The following is an 18,240-nucleotide window of genomic DNA, read 5'->3' on the forward strand; positions in this document are numbered from 1 at the left end:
AGAGAGACCCAAGCCTGGCAGGATTCACCACAAGCTGGCTAAACAGCCTTCAGGCCTTGAAAAAACATCAGTGGTAAGTAGGCAGTACTCACCACAGGCCTGGGGAGGTGGTAGCCACAGGGAGAGACTCCTTCTGCCTACGGAAAGAAGAGGAAAGAGTAAAAAGGACTCTGTCCTACAACTTAGGCACCAGCTCAGCCACAGAAAAATAAAGCACCAAGGAGATTCCTAAAGTTCCCAACTCCAGGCCCTAGCTCCCAGCCAGCATTTCCAGACTCACCCTGGGCCAGAAGGGAACCTATCTCCCTGAAGAGAAGCACAGGAGCCTGTCTGAATTCACTACCCACTGACTAAAGCACCCTAGGACACTCAATAAACATCAATAGTAGCCAGGCAATAGTCACCACAGGCCTTGGGCAGGACCCCGTTTTGTGCAGACTTCAGGTCTGACCCAGCACAGTCCAAGAGGTGGTGGTCACGGCGGTGCTTGGGTCACACCTCCCCAATTCCAGGCAGCTCAGCAAGGAGATACAGACTCCACTAGTTTGAGGAAAAGTAAGGGAAGAGAACAAGAGATTCTGCCTGGTAATCCAGAGAATTCTGCCAGAACTAACCCAGACCACCAAGGCAGTACCTCTATGAGTCTGCAAAAGCCACAGTGTTACTGGGGCTTGGGGTGTACCCTAATGAAGAGACAGCTACAATAACCAAAGACAGATCATAATACTCAATCCACTTTGAATACTTGAAAACCTTCTAAAGGAGGACAGGTACAAAAAAGCCCAGACAGCAAAGATTATACCAAATACCTAACTCTTCAATGCCCAGACACCAACGAACACCCACAGGCATCAAGACCATCCAGGAAAACATGACCTCACCAAACAAACTAAATAAGGCAGCAGTGAGCAAACCTAGACAGAGATATGTGACCTTTTAGAGAATTCAAGATACTTGTTTTCAGGAAACTCAACAAAACTCAAGATAACACAGAAGGAATTCAGAACCCTATCAGATAAACTTAACAAAGACTAAAATAATTTTTAGAAATCAAACAGAAATTTGGGAGCTGAAAAATTCAACTGACAATCTGAAGAATGCATCAGAGTCTCTCAACAGCAGAATTGGTCAAGCAGGAGAAACAATTAATGAGCTTGAAGACAGGCTACTTGAAAATACACAGAGGAAGACAAAAGAAAAAAGAATAACATAAGAATAAAGCCTACAAGATCTAGAAAATAGCCTCAAAAGGGCAAATCTAAGAGTTATTGAGGCTGGGTGCTTTATCACACCTGTAATCCCAGCCCTTTGGGAGGCCAAGGTGGAAGGATTACTTGGGCCCAGGAGTTCAAGACAGCCAGGACAACATAGAGAGATCCCATCTCTACAAGATAAATATTTTTTAATTAACTGGATGTGGTGGCACAAGCTTGTGGTCCCAGCTACTAAGGAGGCTGAGATGGGAGGATCACTTGAACCCAAGAGGTCAAGGCTGCAATGAGCCATGATCGCGACACTGCACTCCAGCCTGGATGACAGAGATCCCATCTATGGATCTATAGTAACCAAAACAGCATAACAACAGACGAATGAAACAGAATGGAGAACCCAGAAATGAATCCATACATCTATAGTGAATTCATTTTTGACAAAGGTGCTAAGAACACACACTGGGGAAAAGACATTCTCTTCAATAAATGGTGCTTGGAAAACTGGATATCCATATGCAGAAGGGAGAAACTAGACCCCTATCTCTCACCATATACAAAAATCAAAATTAGAATGGATTAAAGATCTAAATCTAGGACCTGAAACTCTCAAACCACTGAAAGAAAACATTGGAGATCTCTCTAGGACATTAGTCTGGGCAAAGATTTGTTGAGTAATACCCCAAAAGCACAGGAAACCAAAGCAAAAATGGACAAATAGGATTACATCAAGTCAAAAAGCTTCTGCATAGCAAAGGCAACAATCAGCAAAGTGAACAGACAACTCACAGAATGGGAGAAAATATGTGCAAACTGTCTATCTGACAAGGGATTAATAAGAATATATAAGGAGTTCAAACAACTCAATAGGAAAAAAATCTAAAAATCTGATTTTAAAATGGGCAAAAGACTGGAATAGACATTTCTCAAAAGAAGATGTACAAATTGCAAACAGGTATATGAAAAGGTGCTCAACATCACTGTACATCAGAGAAATGCAAATCAAAACTACAATGAGATATTACCTTATCACAGTTAAAAAGCTTTTATCCAAGACAGACAACAACAAATGCTGGCAAGGATGTAAAGAAAAGGGAACACTTGTACATCGTTGGTGAGAATGTAAATTAATACAGCCACTATAAAAACAGTTTGGAGGTTCCTCAAAAAACTAAAAACAGAACTACTATATGATCAAGCAAATTAACTGCTAGGTATATACCCAAAAGAATGGAAATCAGTATATCAAAGCGGTATCTGCACTCCCGTGTTTACTGCAGCACTATTCGCAATCACCAAGATTTGGAATCAACCTAACTGTCCATCAACAGACAAATGGATAAAGAAAATGTGATGCATATAATACAATGAAGTAGTATTCAGCCAGCCATAAAAAAAGAATGAGATCCCATCATTTGCAACAACATGGATGGAACTGGAGGATATTATGTTAAGCAAAATAAGCCAGGCACAAAAAGACAAACTTTGCATTATCTCATTCATTTGTGGGAGCTAAAAATTAAAATAATTTGGACTCATGAAAATAAAGAGTAGAGTGATGGTTATCAGAGGCTGGGAAGAGTAGCAAAGGGGTGGAGGAAAGTGGGGATGGTTAATGGGTATAAAAATATAGTTAGAATGAATAAGATGTAGTATTTGACAGCACAAAAGGGTGACTACAGTCAACAATAATTTATTTTACATTTAAAAATAACTAAAAGAAGTATAATTGGAATGTTTGTAACACAAAGAAATGATAAATGCTTGGGGTGATGGATACCCCATTTGCCCTAATGTGATTATTATACACCGTATGCTTGTCAAAATATCTCAAGTACCTCATAAATATATATAACTACTATGTATCCATAAAAATTAAAGTTTTAAAAAGCATAGATGGGGCAGAGAAGAAGGGATTGACTGAAACAAGAGGGAACTCTCTGGAGTTAACGGAAACGTTACACTTATTTTTGGTGGTAATTACACCAGTGTATACCATTTCAAAACTCATACTGAACATTTATGATCTGTGCATTTTATTGTATGTTAATTGTTTCTCAGTTCAAATGAATTTTAAAAAGATACCGCCACACATCTAAGAATAAAACAAAATACACGTAAGGTCTCAAGAAGACCTAAATACATGGAAAAATATACTATATCCAATAATTTGACTTCTGTATCATTAAGAAGCCAACTCTCCCTCAAAATGATCTACAGATTCAGCACAATTCCAAACAAAATACTAGTAGGTTCTGAACAAATTAACAAGCTGATTCTCAATGTGTATTTGAAATCTAATGGACCTAGAATAGCCAAGACAATCTTAAAGAATAACAAAGTTGGAGGACTTATACTACCAAATATCAAGACTTAGTACAAAGCCACAAAAAGTATAGTACTTGGTACAAGGAGAGACACAAGAGAATCCAAAAACAGGCTCCTATACAATGATGTTCTAACTTAAAACAAAGATGCCACTGCAATTCAGTATGGGGGAAGGAAAGGCTTCTATGTCAATGGTGCTGCACCAACTGGATTGTCTAGAAAAATTAATTCATGGACAAAAATTACTTTATGATGGATCATAGACCATGAAGGGTAATAAAATTAACATTTCTAGAATAGATCAAATGAGAATATTTACATGAGCCAGGCACAGTGGCTCATGCCTGTAATCCCAGCACTTTGGGAGGCCGAGGCAGGCAGAACACCTGAGGTCGGGAGTTCAAGACCAGCCTGACCAACCTGGAGAAACTCTGTCTCTACTAAAACTACAAAATAAGCCAGGAGTGGTGGCACATACCTGTAATCCCAGCTACTCGGGAGGCTGAGGCAGGAGAATGGCTTGAACCCGGGAGGCGGAGGTTGCAGTGAGCTGAGATCACGCCACTGCACTCCACCCTGGGCAACAAGAGCAAAACTCCGTCTCAAAAAAAAAAAAAAAAAAAAGAATATTTACACGAACCTAGAGTGGGATCTCAAACAACAACAACAACAACAAAAACACACTAGGTACTAACCATAAAAAATAATAAATTTGACTTTACTAAAATAAAGAACTTCTATTCAATTAAAAAAATCATTGAGAGTAAAAAGGCACAGAAGATACCTGCAATACACATATCAAACAAAAGACTTAGATCCAGATTTTTGTAAAAACAGCTAAAAAATAAGAAAACTGCCCAATCTTTTTAATGAGCAAAAGACTTAAACAGATTATTATGAGGATATATAAAAGGCCAATATATATATGAAAAATAAACTCAACATCTGTAGTAGCTCATTGTTCAAAAATATTCACTTCTTATCCTTACATGCATTGAAGACTTATACTTCCGCAACCATGAATTTTGGCTACACCACAACTTAGTTTAAGGAGTGGAAGGTCAGCAGACACGACATAAACACATCTTGAAATATGCTTGAACAACTGCAAGAAATATGCCTTCTTGCATTTATGTTACCACTATGAAAAGAACATGTCCCATCTGGCCTACTGGTGCACATAAGAAGATGAGATACACACAGCAGAGCTGTCCCAGCTGACCCACAAATCCTTAACCAAGAAACAAATACTTGAGTACCACTGGAGATTTTCAGGTTAAGCAGTAATAGCTGACTAATACAGGCCAAGTGTGGTGGCTCACGCCTGTAATCCCAGCATTTTGTGAGGCCAAAGCGGGCGGATCACGAGGTCAAGAGATCAAGACCATCCTATCCAACATGGTGAAACCCGCCTCTACTAAAACTACAATAATTAGCCGGGCGTGGTGGTGCGTGTCTCTAGTCCCAGCTACTCAGGAGGCTGAGGCAGGGGAATCACTTGAACCCGGGTGGTGGAGGTTGCAGTGAGCAGAGATCACACCACTGCACTCCAGCCTGGCAACAGAGTGAGACTTGGTCTCAAAAAAAAAAAAAAAGAAAGAAAGAAAGAAAGAAAAAAGCCAGATAAAAGAGTACATACTAAATTATCCCATTTATATGAAGTTCACAAACAGACAACATAAATCTATGGATACAGACACCAGAAGCATGGTTTCCTTAGCGGAGAGGAAGTTATATAGGCAGAGCACAAAAGGAAGGCCTTACAAAGTTTTATAAACATTCTATATCTTAATATGGGTGGTGGATAACCGGTATATACATATGTAAGAAATTTTTAACTGTAAATACTGAAGATTTATGCACTTTATTGTATGTTACATGAGAACTGCTTGAACCCGGGAGGCAGAGGTTGCAGAGAGCTGAGGTTGCACCTTTGCTCTCCAGCCTGGGCAACAAACAGCAAAACTCCGTCTCAAAAAAAAAAAAAAAACAACAAATTAGTTATTTGTGCTAAAAAGGAATCTGAGGGAAAAAAAGAAATAAAAGAGATTGGTTATTTGAAGTTAAACTAGTATTCCATATAATAAATGTATTATTATACTGCAATCATTACATTATATATTACAATATATAATCATATATTAATACATTATATAATATATAGGTAATTATTAGCAATATTGATAATTATATATTACATAATATAATCTTATGATATAATCTATTAACTATATTAATTACATAAATTTATATATTTAATCTAATATACTTATTAAATATATTAATATTATTACTATATAAATTAAGACTGTCTCAACATTATATTTTACCATAATCACTAAATACCTGAGAAAAGTACAAATATTAGCATCTGGTTTAAATATTATTCCCAATATTAATTAATTAATTTATTTCATTTTATTTTATTTTTGAGACAGTCTCACTCTGCTGCCCAGGCTGGAGTCCAGTGGCGCAGTATCGGCTCACTGTAACCCCCGCCTCAGCCTCCCGAGCAGCTGGGATTACAGGCGCCTGCCCACACCTAGCTAATTTTGTGTATTTTTAGTAGAGACGGGGTTTCACCATGCTGACCAGGCTGGTCTCAAACTCCTGACCTCGTGATCCACCTGCCTCAGCCTCCCAAAGCGCTAGGATTACAGGTGTGAGCCACTGTGCCCAGCCCCCAATATTTATTTTTAAAATATTACACTACTTTAACAGTTTCAAAATAAACTAACCTTTTGCCCTTCTACTGGGACGCCACATGGAGACTAGACTATAACCAAAACATGAATCTTAAATAACTTAAAATCTCTCCCTCCACAAGACATATTTCTATTGTTTGCAAAATGAGATTTTATTTTCTTGATAAAACAGTGTAATATAAAGTACTTAGAAAGCTTCTGTGCTTTTATCCATTTAAGTAATACAATTCCAGAAGCTTCAAATGTTTACTCATTCTATTAAAAATCTTTTAAGGCTATAAAAAAATTTTATATTGTTTTACTCTGCAAATTTTCTACTCTGTAGAAACCCCCTCAAGTTTACTCATAAGAACAACACAAAGCAGAGTTTAACAGAATAACTAAAAACCTTAGAATTCTTAGTGAAAATACATAAAAACTATTAGTAATTATAAATGATTTTCTTTTCTAAGTCATTTATTCTGAGATTTCCTTTTACTAGTTTAACATACTTGCCTATAGGACTATCAAATCGCCCTTCGACAGTCCTTATAGAAAATAAGAATACTTCCAACAGCTTTCTCACTAGGCTTCCATTCTCTACATAAAGATATTAAGTAAACATGCATCTAGTGAGTCCTATGAGATAAAGAATGTCCTACACCTAAGCAGTACTTCTCTGAAATTCTGTAATATTTATTTTACTAATTTTTTTTAAAAAAGCTTTATTGAGAATATATAGTTGGACACTGTGCTGTGTGCTTTATATGTATTACTTCATTTAATAAGAAATATGTGATATTATACCCATTTCTAGATTTAAAAAACTAATGCCATAGATGTGATGTTCCCAAGATACTACAACTACTATGTTGATGATCACAAACTAGATCCCAATTTCTCTTTTTTTTTTTTCCTTTTTGGGACAGGGTCTCATTCTGTTGCCCATGGCTCACTGCAGCCTTGATCTTCCTGGCTCAAGCCATCCTCCCACCTCAGCCCCCCAGGTAGCTGGGACTACAAGTGACAGCCACCATGCCTGGTTAATTTTTTTTATTTTTACTTTTATTTTTGCAGAGACAGGGTCTCCCTATGTTGCCCAGGCTAGTCTTGAAGCCTGGGATCAAGTGATCCTCCCACCTTGGCCCCACAAAGTGCTGGGATTACAGGTATGAGCCACCATACCCAGCCATATCCCAATTTCTTTACCAATATGCTACTCTTAGCACAAATAAGAACCATGGCAATAATTAATGATAATGAATAACTGCATCAAACACTCATACAGCATTTACTGTATGTTTTAATCATTCCATCCTCATAACAACCCTAAGGAAAGGCACACTATTATGTCTTATTTTACAGATCAAGAAACTGAAGTACATAGACTTTGCCACTTGTCTAAGGTTACAGGCCAGTACATGGCAGAGCTAGGATGTGCACATCAGCAGTCCAGCCCTAGAATCTGGGCGCTAAACCACTATGCCACTTTGCCTTTCACAAACTGCCTTATACTGCCTCATAGCTGATAAGGTACATATCATATCTCCTTTATGAACTCACAAGCTCTTAGGTAGCAAAGACCAAGACTTCTAACCTAATCAGCATTAGACTTTTGCCAGCATAGGGACTGGTAAATAATAAAAAGAAACTAGAAAGTGCACTGAGGTCCTAAGGAAAGCTTCTTTGTAGTAGTGACTCTTGAGGTTAACCTTGCCACTAAACTCTACGATTGTATATGTAATTGTTTAGTGCATATTTGATAGTCTCCCCTACTAGTATATAGGCTTGTTAAGGGTAGAATATTTTTTTGTCTTTCCATGTGCTATACAACATTCAAAAATAAATAAAATAAATAATAAAATAATAAAAATTCAAAAAATGTTTCTTGAATAAATATGTGAAAAACTTTATTACAGAGGGTTATACTTCACAATCCCTACTATCAACAGAATCAATACAAGATCTCTAGATAAGAGATTCACAGCAATTAAATAATTTGTGATAAACCACTTATCAGGTTATGGAAGCAGACAGGAGAATAGAGAAAGATAGTGATAGGTAGAAACATGTATTACTTAAACCCAACAGTAAATATAGGAGCAAAGTAAACAGTGACTCTTTTTTCTCCTTTAATTTGCATACTCATGAATTTTTATCCCTCCTTCATTTTCTTTCAGAATACCCTTCAGTTGAGTACCTCTTCTGACTTTCAATTAGAATGGGGGGGTGGGGCGCGGGGCCGGGGGAGGGCGGTGTGGTGGCTCACGCCTGTAATCCCAGCACTTTGGGAGGCTGAGGTGGGTGGACTGCCTGAACTCAGGAGTTCGCGACCAGCCTAGGCAACACGGTGAAACCCTGTCTCCACTAAAAATACAAAAAAAAAAAAAAAAAATTAGCTGGGCATGGTGGCGGCATGCACCTGTAGTCCCTGCTACTCAGGAGGCTGAGGCAGGGGAATCACTTGAACCCGGGAGGCAGAGGTTGCAGTGAGCCGAGATATCGCCACTGCACTCCAACCTGGGTGACACAGTGAGACTATGTCTCAAAAAAAAAAAAAAAAAAAAAAAAAAGAATGAAGGTAGGCCCAGCGAGGTGGCTCATGCCTGTAATCCCAGCACTTTGGGAGGCCGAGGCAGATGGATCACCTGAGGCCACAAGTTCGAGACCAGCCTGGCCAACATGGTGAAACCCCATCCCTACTAAAACTACAAAAAAAAAAAAAAAACTACCCAGATGTGGTGGCACATGCCTGCAGTCCCAGCTACTCGGGAGGCTGAGGCAGGAGAATCACTTGAACCGGAAGGCAGAGGTTGCAGTGAGCAGAGATTGTGCCACTGTACTCTGGCCTGGGCAACAGATTGAGACTCTGCCTCAAAAAAAAAAAAAAAAAAAGAATGAGGGGCAGGCCTCAATCTACGGGTTAATCCACTTATGAGCTCTACAAATATCTGCACATTTTGGAGGCCTTGTTGACAATATAGATATACTCAATGACACAATAAAATACTGAGACTTAGGCAGGAGAATTGCTTGAACCCAGGAGGTGGAGGCTGCGGTGAACCAAAACCGTGCCACTGCACTCCAGCTGGGCAACAAAGTAAGATTCCATCTCAAAAAAGAAAAAAAGACACAGTGATCAATGGAACAGAATAGAGAACCCAGAAACAAAGCCACATACCTACAACCAACTGATCTTCAATAAAGCTGACAATAATAAACAATGGGGAGATGACACCCTATTCAATAAATGCTGCTGGAAATACTGGCTACCCATATGCAGAAGAATAAAACTGGACCCCTACCTCTCACCATATACAAAAATTAACTCAAGATGGATTAAGCACTTAAATGTAAGACCTCAAACTATAGAAATCCTAGGAGGAAACTAGAAAAAAAACTCATCTGAACATTTGCCTAGGCAAAGAATTTATGACTAAGACCTCAAAAGAAACTGCAATAAAACCAAAAACTGACAATCAGGCTTAAACTAAAGAACTTCTGCATAGCAAAATAAAAATATCCACAGAGTAAACAGACAACCTACAAAATGGTAGAAAATATATGCAAACTATGCATCTGACAAGAGACTAGCACCTGGAATCTATCAGGAACTTAAATCAACAAGAAAAAACAAACCATCTCATTAAAAGGTGGGCAAAGGACATGAACGGCACTTCTCAAAAGATGACATACAAGCAGCCAACAAATATGAAAAAAATGCTCAGCATCACTAATCATCAGGGAAATGCAAATTAAAACCACAGAGATATCATCTCACACCAGTCAGAATGGCTATTATTAAAAAGTCAAAAAAATAAGAGATGTTGGCAAGTATGTGGAACAAAAGGGAACACTCACACATTTGGTAGAAATATAAATTAGGGTCAGGCGCGGTGGCTCACGCCTGTAATCCCAGCACTTTGGGAGGCCAAGGCAGGCGGATCACTTGAGATCAGGAGTTCAAGACTAGCCTGGCCAACATGGTGAAACCCCGTCTCTACCAAATATACAAAAATTAGCCAGGCATGGTAGCACACGGCTGTAATCCCCGGTTACAGAGGCAGGTTACAGAGGAGGCTGAGGCAGGAAAATTGCTTAAGCCGAGGAGACAGAGGCTGCAGTGAGCCATGATCCCACCACTGCACTCCAGCCTGGGCGACACAGCGAGACTCCATCTCAAAAAAAATAAAAATAAAAAAGAAATGTCAGTTAGTTTAACCCCTATGGTAAACAGTATGGAGATTTCTCAAAGAACTAAAAATTAAACTACCATTTGACCCAGCAATCCCACTACTGAGTATCTACCCAAAGGAAAATAAATTTTTCTATCAAAAAGATACCTGCTTAGCCAGGTGTGGCGGTATATGCCTGTAGTCCCAGCTATTCGGAAGGCTGGGGTGGGAGGATCACTTGAGCTCAGGAGGCAGAGAGGTTGCAGTGAGCCAAAATCATACCACTGCCCTCCAGCCTGGGGTGACAAAGTGAGAGCCCATGTCAAAAAAAAAAAAAAAAAAAAGTATATATAACATACATAAAAGAGAAAAAAAGATACCTACATTCTTTTTCTTTTTTTTTGGAGACGGAGTCTTGCTCTGTCACCCAGGCTGGGGTGCAGTGCCGTGACCTCAGCTCACTGCAAGCTCCGCCTCCCAGGTTCATGCCATTCTCCTGCCTCAGCCTCCAGAGCAGCTGGGACTACAGGCGCCCGCCACCACGCCTGGCTAATTTTTTGTATTTTTAGTAGAGACGGGGTTTCACCGTGTTAGCCGGGATGGTCTCGATCTCCTGACCTCGTGATCCACCCACCTCAGCCTCCCAAAGTGCTGCGATTACAGGCGTGAACCACAGCGTCCAGCCAAAAGATACCTACACTCTTATGTTTATCACAGCACTATTCACAATAGCAAAGTTATGGAATCAATCATCAATGTAAGTGCCCATCAATGGCAGATTGAGTAAAGAAAATGTGATACATACACAAAATAGAATATTACACTACCATAAAAATAATGAAATCATGTCCTTTGCAGCAATATGAATGCAGCTGGAGGCCATTATCCTAAGTGAATTAATGCAGAAACAAAATGAAATACCAAATATTCTCACTTTTAAGTGGGAGCTAAATAGCGGGTATAGATGGACATAAGGATGAAACACTGGGGACTCCAAGGAGTGTGAGGAGGGGAGGAGGGAAAGCCTGAAAAACTAGCTATTGGGTATTATGTTCACTATCTGGGTGATGGGTTCAGTAGAAACCCAAACTCCAGCGCTACACAATATACCCTTATAAGGAACCTGCACGTATACACCCTGAATCTAAAATTTAAAATAAAAAAAAAAGACACCTTCACTCATATGTTTATTATAGCACTAGTCACAAATAGCACTGTTCACAAGTCATGGTCTCAACTTAAGAGTCCATCAATGGACATTATTATTCTCTGACCTCCCTATAAGTAGACATATTTCCCTTTAAGACCAGTCATGGTCAGTAATCAATTCTTACTGAATCATCCTCTAATAATATGAATACTTAGGACAGTATGGAGATATTAACAAACCATTTGTTCCCACAAGCTGAAACTAAGCCATTACTTACCACCTTTCAAGTGTGACCATCCATTACTACATTAATACATTCACCTCTAAATATCATTAAGACTCAGATCAGCAACTTGTAACATTTGCCCCAAATACTTAAAAATCATTCACTTGGTTCCTGTAACAAAAATGGATCAGAAGAGGTAATTATTTCAACCAACTACCACCACAATTGTCAGGGTCCATGGAACATCAAAAAATTCTAACAAAATAATACCATCTTGCAACAGCCATTATATCTAGGCATATCCTCTGCTCTTTGTTCCATAGAGTCAACATATAACTCTTATTCACATCTCAAGGAATCTAACTTAAAATATATTCCATGGATGACCTCCTAAAAACTGAAAGAAATTTAGATTAAAAAGAGCCACACTTTGATTGAACAAATACATACCTATAGCTGAGATTAGCTGTTTAACAATGGTTCAACATGGCAATGATTTTATAACAAAAGTCCCTGGGGAGTTATAAAAACAGAAACCTAGCACTGATATGCAGTAATCTTCTGATATAATTTGATATACAGTAATTTGGATAACTCTTACAGACCGAATTGAGGTATCTACTAAACGAAAGGAAAGGCCACCAATGATAAGTATTATGTAAATATGGCAGGTATCACAGCCTAATAAAATTAAAAGACTCCACAAATTTTTGAAAAAACAGAAGTAGCTGTGTGACCTGGGACAAGTTATTTAACTTCAAATATTATTCATTGGGATTTAATCATGGTCTACTTCTGGGGTCCACAAAACTGTTTCTCTATAAAGGGCCAGACTGTAAGTATTTTAGGTCTTACAGGTCATATGGTCTCTGTCCCAACTACTCAACTCTTCCTTTGCAGAATGAAAGAAGCTATAAACAAAAATTTATCCTCACATCACCTGCCTTTACACATAAAAAATGAAGTCTAGAAAAAAATTAACTGATGGAAATTTAGATTTGACTAGGCATTACTGTGTGATAATAATAATAAATTAACCATGCTCTCAGTGGAAATGAGAAAAGCAAGGCTTAAGTCATCTCAGAATCCATCAAATTTGTTCATGCTATTAAAAACTTAGAATACCACCTTTTCAACCTGTACTAAACAAGAAACTAATAAAATAAAATACTGAAAGTTCTTCCAGTTAGAATGTAAAAGGTCACAAGGGAGAATCACTCCACTATATTAAAAAGAAAAATCTAAACTATAAAATCCAAATTTTAAAACTCATCGGAGAGCTGAGAATACAAAGAAGTCTGAAAACAACAACAACAACAAAAAAAAACAATTCCAGAAAGGAAAAAGCCCTTTCTAGGCTAACAGACAAGTGACTACTTTCAACTCTGAGATCATGGTGAACAGAACACAGGAATGAATAATCCTATAGACTGATAGGATGGACCAAATTCCAAAGAAGCCCCACAAGTAAAGTTAATCAAAACAACCTAAAAATTCTTCCCCATGGAGCTTTAATAGAGTATACATCAATGTGCACTAATCTAGGGGTAGACTAGGAGGGCAAAGTGAGATGATCTGCAGAGTAGAAAGTCAAGTGCAGTGCTAAAGCAGAGAGATCCCTGGAACTTAGCTAAACTTAAATCTCAAGATCTATTGTAGAGTGAAGACTGAATCCTCCCTTAAAACACTTGAAACCAAAATTAACTACAGTTGTAGCTCAGCCCAGACATAACTCAATTCCATGTCAGAATTAATAGTTTAGTCCCTTTTTTGATCTGTCTGAGGAATTAGCATGTCTTTTCTCAGGAAGAAGCAGTTAGAAATTTCATTTTCACTGCTTTTTTTTTTTTTTTTTTCTTGAGACAGAGTTTTGCTCTTGTTGCCCAGGCTGGAGTGCAATGGCACGATCTCAGCTCACTGCAACCTCCACCTCCCAGGTTCAAGCAATTCTCCTGCCTCAGCCTACCAAGCAGCTGGGATTATAGGTATGCGCCACCACGCCCAGCTAATTTTGTATTTTTTCGGTAGAGACAGGGTTTCACCATGTTGGTCAGGTTGGTCTCAAACTCCTGACCTCAAGTGATCCACCCGCCTCGGCTTCCCAAAGTGCTGGGATTACAGGCATGAGCTACCACGCTCAGCCTTCACTGCTCTTTTTACATTTAATATTCACATATAATAAAAATTACAGGATAGTCAGTCATGAAAATGTGACTTATAGGCAAGAGAAAAAAGTCAAAACTAACCCACGGATGATGCAGATTGGAATGAGCAAAGACTTTAAAATAAATTTTATAAAAATATATGATATTATTATGTATAATATTATAGAGAGAAAAAACATTGATTAAATATATTTTGTCAGAGAAGAAGAAATTTGGGGGAAAAAGAGCCAAATGGAAATTCTCAAGTTAAAAAATATTTGAAAAGTTCACTAAATAGACTTAATAACAGATGAGACACAGAAAAGATCCATGAATTCAGAGAGGTCAACACAAACTATCCAAATTAAAACGAAGAAAGCCAGGCACAGTGATTCACGCCTGTAATTCCAGCACTTCAGGAGGCCAAGACAAGAGGACTGCTTGAGTCCAGGAGTTCAAGACCAGCCTGGGCAACATAGCAAGACCCCGTCTCTACAAAAAAAATTTATAATAAAAATAATAATAAAGTAAGAAATACTAAAGTAATTTCTTCAGACTGAAGGAAAATAATCTCAGATAGAAGTCTAGATCTGCAAGAAGGAATGAAGAGTACTAGAAAATATTGTGAACAAGACAGCTATGTCTACTGTTACCACTTCTATTCAACACTGTACCAGTGTTAACAGCAAGTGCCATAAAGCAATAAAAAGCACTGAAGGCATGAAGACTGGAGGAAGAATTAAAACTATGTTTATGGGCCAGGCGTGGTGGCTCATGTCTGTAATCCCAGCACTTTGCGAGGCTAAGGTGGGCAGATCACTTGAGGTCAGGAGTTTGAGACCAGCCTGGCCGACATGGCAAAACCCCATCTCTACTACAAATACCAAAAATTATCCAGGCATGGTGCCATGTGCCTGTAATACCAGCTACTAGGGAGGCTGAAGCAGGAGAATCGCTTAAACCTGGGAGGAAGAGGTTGCAGTTTGCTGAGATCATGCCACTGCACTCCAGCCTGGGCGACAGAGTGAGACTCTGTCTCAAAAAAAAAAAAAAAAAAAAAAAAAAAAACCTTATTAGTCTCAGATAATGAGACTTTATATATAGAGGATCCAAAGAAATAGACAAACTAGTAAAACTAATAATTGAATTTGGCAAGTTCAAAAGATACAAGGTCAATCTACACAAATCAAGTATATTTCTAAATACTCCATGAAAGAATGGAAAATGACATTTTTAAATACCATTTATAACAGAATCAAAAAGCAAACACTTTGCAATAAAATTAACCAGAATATGTGAAAGATCTCTAATGTGAAAACTATGAAACTTTGCTAAAAGAAATTAAAATCTCAATGAATGTAGATACACCATGTTCAAGAAGAGGAAGACTCAGTATTACTAAGATGTGAATTTCCCAAAACTCATCTATAGATTCAACACAATCCCAATCAAAATCCCAGCAAAGTTACTTTGTGAATATTGACAAACTTAAATCGTTTATATGGAAAAGTAAAAGACCAAGAATAGCCAATACAATATTGAAGGAGAAAAACAAGGTCAGACACTACAAGATTTCAAATTTACTATAAAACTACAGTAAATCAAGACTGGCAAAACAATACACAAACAGATAAATGAAACAGAAAAGAGAGTCCAGAAATAGACCCACACAAATATAGTCACCTGATCTTTGACAATGAAACAAAGGCAAGTCAATGGAAAAAGGATAGTCTTTTCAACAAATGGTGCTGGAAAAACTAGACAGCTACATCCAAAAAAAAAAAAAAAAATCTCAACACAGACCTTACACGTTTCACCAAAAATTAACTCAAAATGGATAGCATATCTGAGCGTACAACACAAATCTATTAAACTCCTATAAGACAGCATGGGGGAAAATCTTGGTAAACTTAGGCTTGGTGATGACAGTATAAGAGAAAATCTTGCTAATCTCAGCCTTGGCAATGACGTTTTAGATACAACACCAAAAGCACAAACCATAGAAGAAATAATTGATAAGCTGGACTTCATTAAAAATAAAAACTTCTGCTCTGCAAAAGGCACCGTTAAGAGAATGAAAAGACAAGCCACAGACTGACAGAAAATCTTTGCAAAACACATATATGATAAAGGACTCGTATTCAAAATATACCTTAAAGATGCCGGGCGCCATGGCTCACACCTGTAATCCCAGCACTTGGGGAGGCAGACGTGGGTGGATCATTTGAGGTCAGGAGTTTAAGACAAGCCTGGCCAACAGGGTGAAACTCCATCTCCATTAAAAATACAAAAATTAGCCAAGTGTGGTGGTGCATGCCTATAATTCTAGCTACTCAGGAGGCTGAGGCAAGAGAATCACTTGAACTGGGGTGACGGCGGGGTGGCGGCAGGGTGGCGGGGGGCGGCGTGGGCAGAGGTTGCAGTGAGCCAAGATCACGCCATTGCACTCCAGCCTGGGCAACAGAGTGAGACTCTGTCTCAAAGAAAAAAAAAAAATATATATATATATATATATATATAAAAACACATAAACACACACACCTTCAATAACTCTTAAAACACAATAATAAGGAAATGAATAACCCAATTAAAATGGGCCAAGTGGGAAATCTAAACAGACATCCCACCAAAGAAGATATACAGACAAGAAATAACTAAATGAAGATACTCAAAATCATATGTTGTTAGGGAACTGAAAATCAAAACCATGGTGAGATAGTACTACATGCCTATTAGAATGGCAAAATTCTGAAACAATGACAAAACCAAATGCTAGTAAGAATGTGGAATTACAGGAACTCTCATTCATTGCTGGTGGGGATGCAAAATAGTACAACCACTTTTCAAGACAGTTTGGCAGTTCTTACAAAACTAAACATACTTTTGCCATATAATCTACCAACCATGCTCACTGGTATTTACCCAAATGAGCTAAAAATTCACTTCACTACAGGGCTTGGCAGGGTGGCTCATGCCTGTAATCCTAGCACTTTGGAAGGCTGAGGTGGGAGGAACGCTTGAGCCTAGGAGTTCGAGACCAGCCTGGGCAACGTGGTGTGACCTCCTTCTCTACAAAAAATAAAATTAGCCAGGCATGGTGGTACATGCCTGTGGTCCTAGCTACTCAGGAGGCTGAAGTGAGAGGATCCCCTTGAACCAGAAAGATAGAGGCTAGAGTGAGCCCAGATCATACCACTGCACTCCAGCCTGTGGGACCCTGTCTCAAAAGGCAAAACAAACAAAAATTACATCCACCCAAAAACCTGCAGACATAAATCAGACACAGTGGCACATGGCAACAGTCCTCACTATTCAAGAGGCTGAGGTGGGAGAATTGCTTGAGCCCAGGAGTTTGGGGCCAGCCTGGGCAATATGGTGAGAAACTGTTGCTAAAAATTAAAAAATAACTTTAAAAACCTGCACATGGATGTTTACGGTAGCTTTATTTATGATTGTCAGAAATTGAAAGCCACCAAGATGTCCTTCAAAAGGTGAATAAACAAACCCTAGTATCCATACAATAGAATATATTTCAGCAATAAAGACAAACGAGCTATCGAACCATGAAAAGATACAGAGGAATCTTAAATATACATTGCTAAGTAAATCCAAAAAGCCTATGTACTGTATGATTCCAACTACATGACATTCTGGAAAAGGCAAAACTATGGCGACAGCAAGAAGACAGTGGTTGAAAAGCGTTGTGGGAGGTGAAAGGATGAAAAGGTAAAAGCATGAGAGATTTTTAAGGCAGTGAAACTATTCTCTATGATACTGTAACAGTACAGACATGTCATTATACATCTGTCAAAACCCACAGGATGTAGGACACAGAGAGTGAACCCTAAACTACAGACCACAAATAGTAACGATGGATTAATATGGCTCATCAACTGTAACAAATGGACCTCACTTAACCAAGATGCTAAACAATAGGGGAAACTGTGGGGGCAGGGGGAGGAGCAAGGTGATATCTGGAAATTCCATATTTTCTGCTGCATTTCACTGTAAACCTAAAACTGCTTTAAAAAATAGACCCTATTAAAAATAAAAGAAAATTTAAAATTTTAAAAATAAAGTATATTAATTAAAATAATTTTTTAGTTGCTTACAAAGTCATCAACCTGTATACTATAAAATTTTGGCATTTTATTGTAAATTAAAACTTAATTTTTTAAAATGTAATACTCAACAGTCTCTTAGGCCTTCTATCTGAAGATGAATACCGAAAAAAGGATACAGTATAATATGCATGTGTTTTAAAAATGCAAGGTGACATATGGTCTACAAGTGCATATGCATATATATAAGTAAATGCACAAATA

General features: G+C 38.3%; 1 protein-coding gene across 8 annotated transcripts in view; it reads right to left on the reverse strand.

The window, feature by feature from the left end:
* Positions 1 to 18,240, reverse strand: part of MYO9A (myosin IXA) — a 298,032-nt gene that overhangs the window by 243,818 nt on the left and 35,974 nt on the right. Inside the window, exon 2 of one of the 8 annotated variants that reach the window (XM_063596765.1) lies at positions 93 to 137. The exons of the other annotated variants lie outside the window; for them this stretch is intronic. The gene's annotated coding sequence lies outside the window, so the exon portion shown is untranslated. The remainder of the gene's footprint in view (positions 1 to 92; positions 138 to 18,240) is intronic. 8 annotated transcript variants of the gene reach the window in all.

Source organism: Pan paniscus, chromosome 16, assembly GCF_029289425.2.
Source record: "Pan paniscus chromosome 16, NHGRI_mPanPan1-v2.0_pri, whole genome shotgun sequence".
In the NCBI taxonomy this organism is placed as follows: domain Eukaryota; kingdom Metazoa; phylum Chordata; class Mammalia; order Primates; family Hominidae; genus Pan; species Pan paniscus.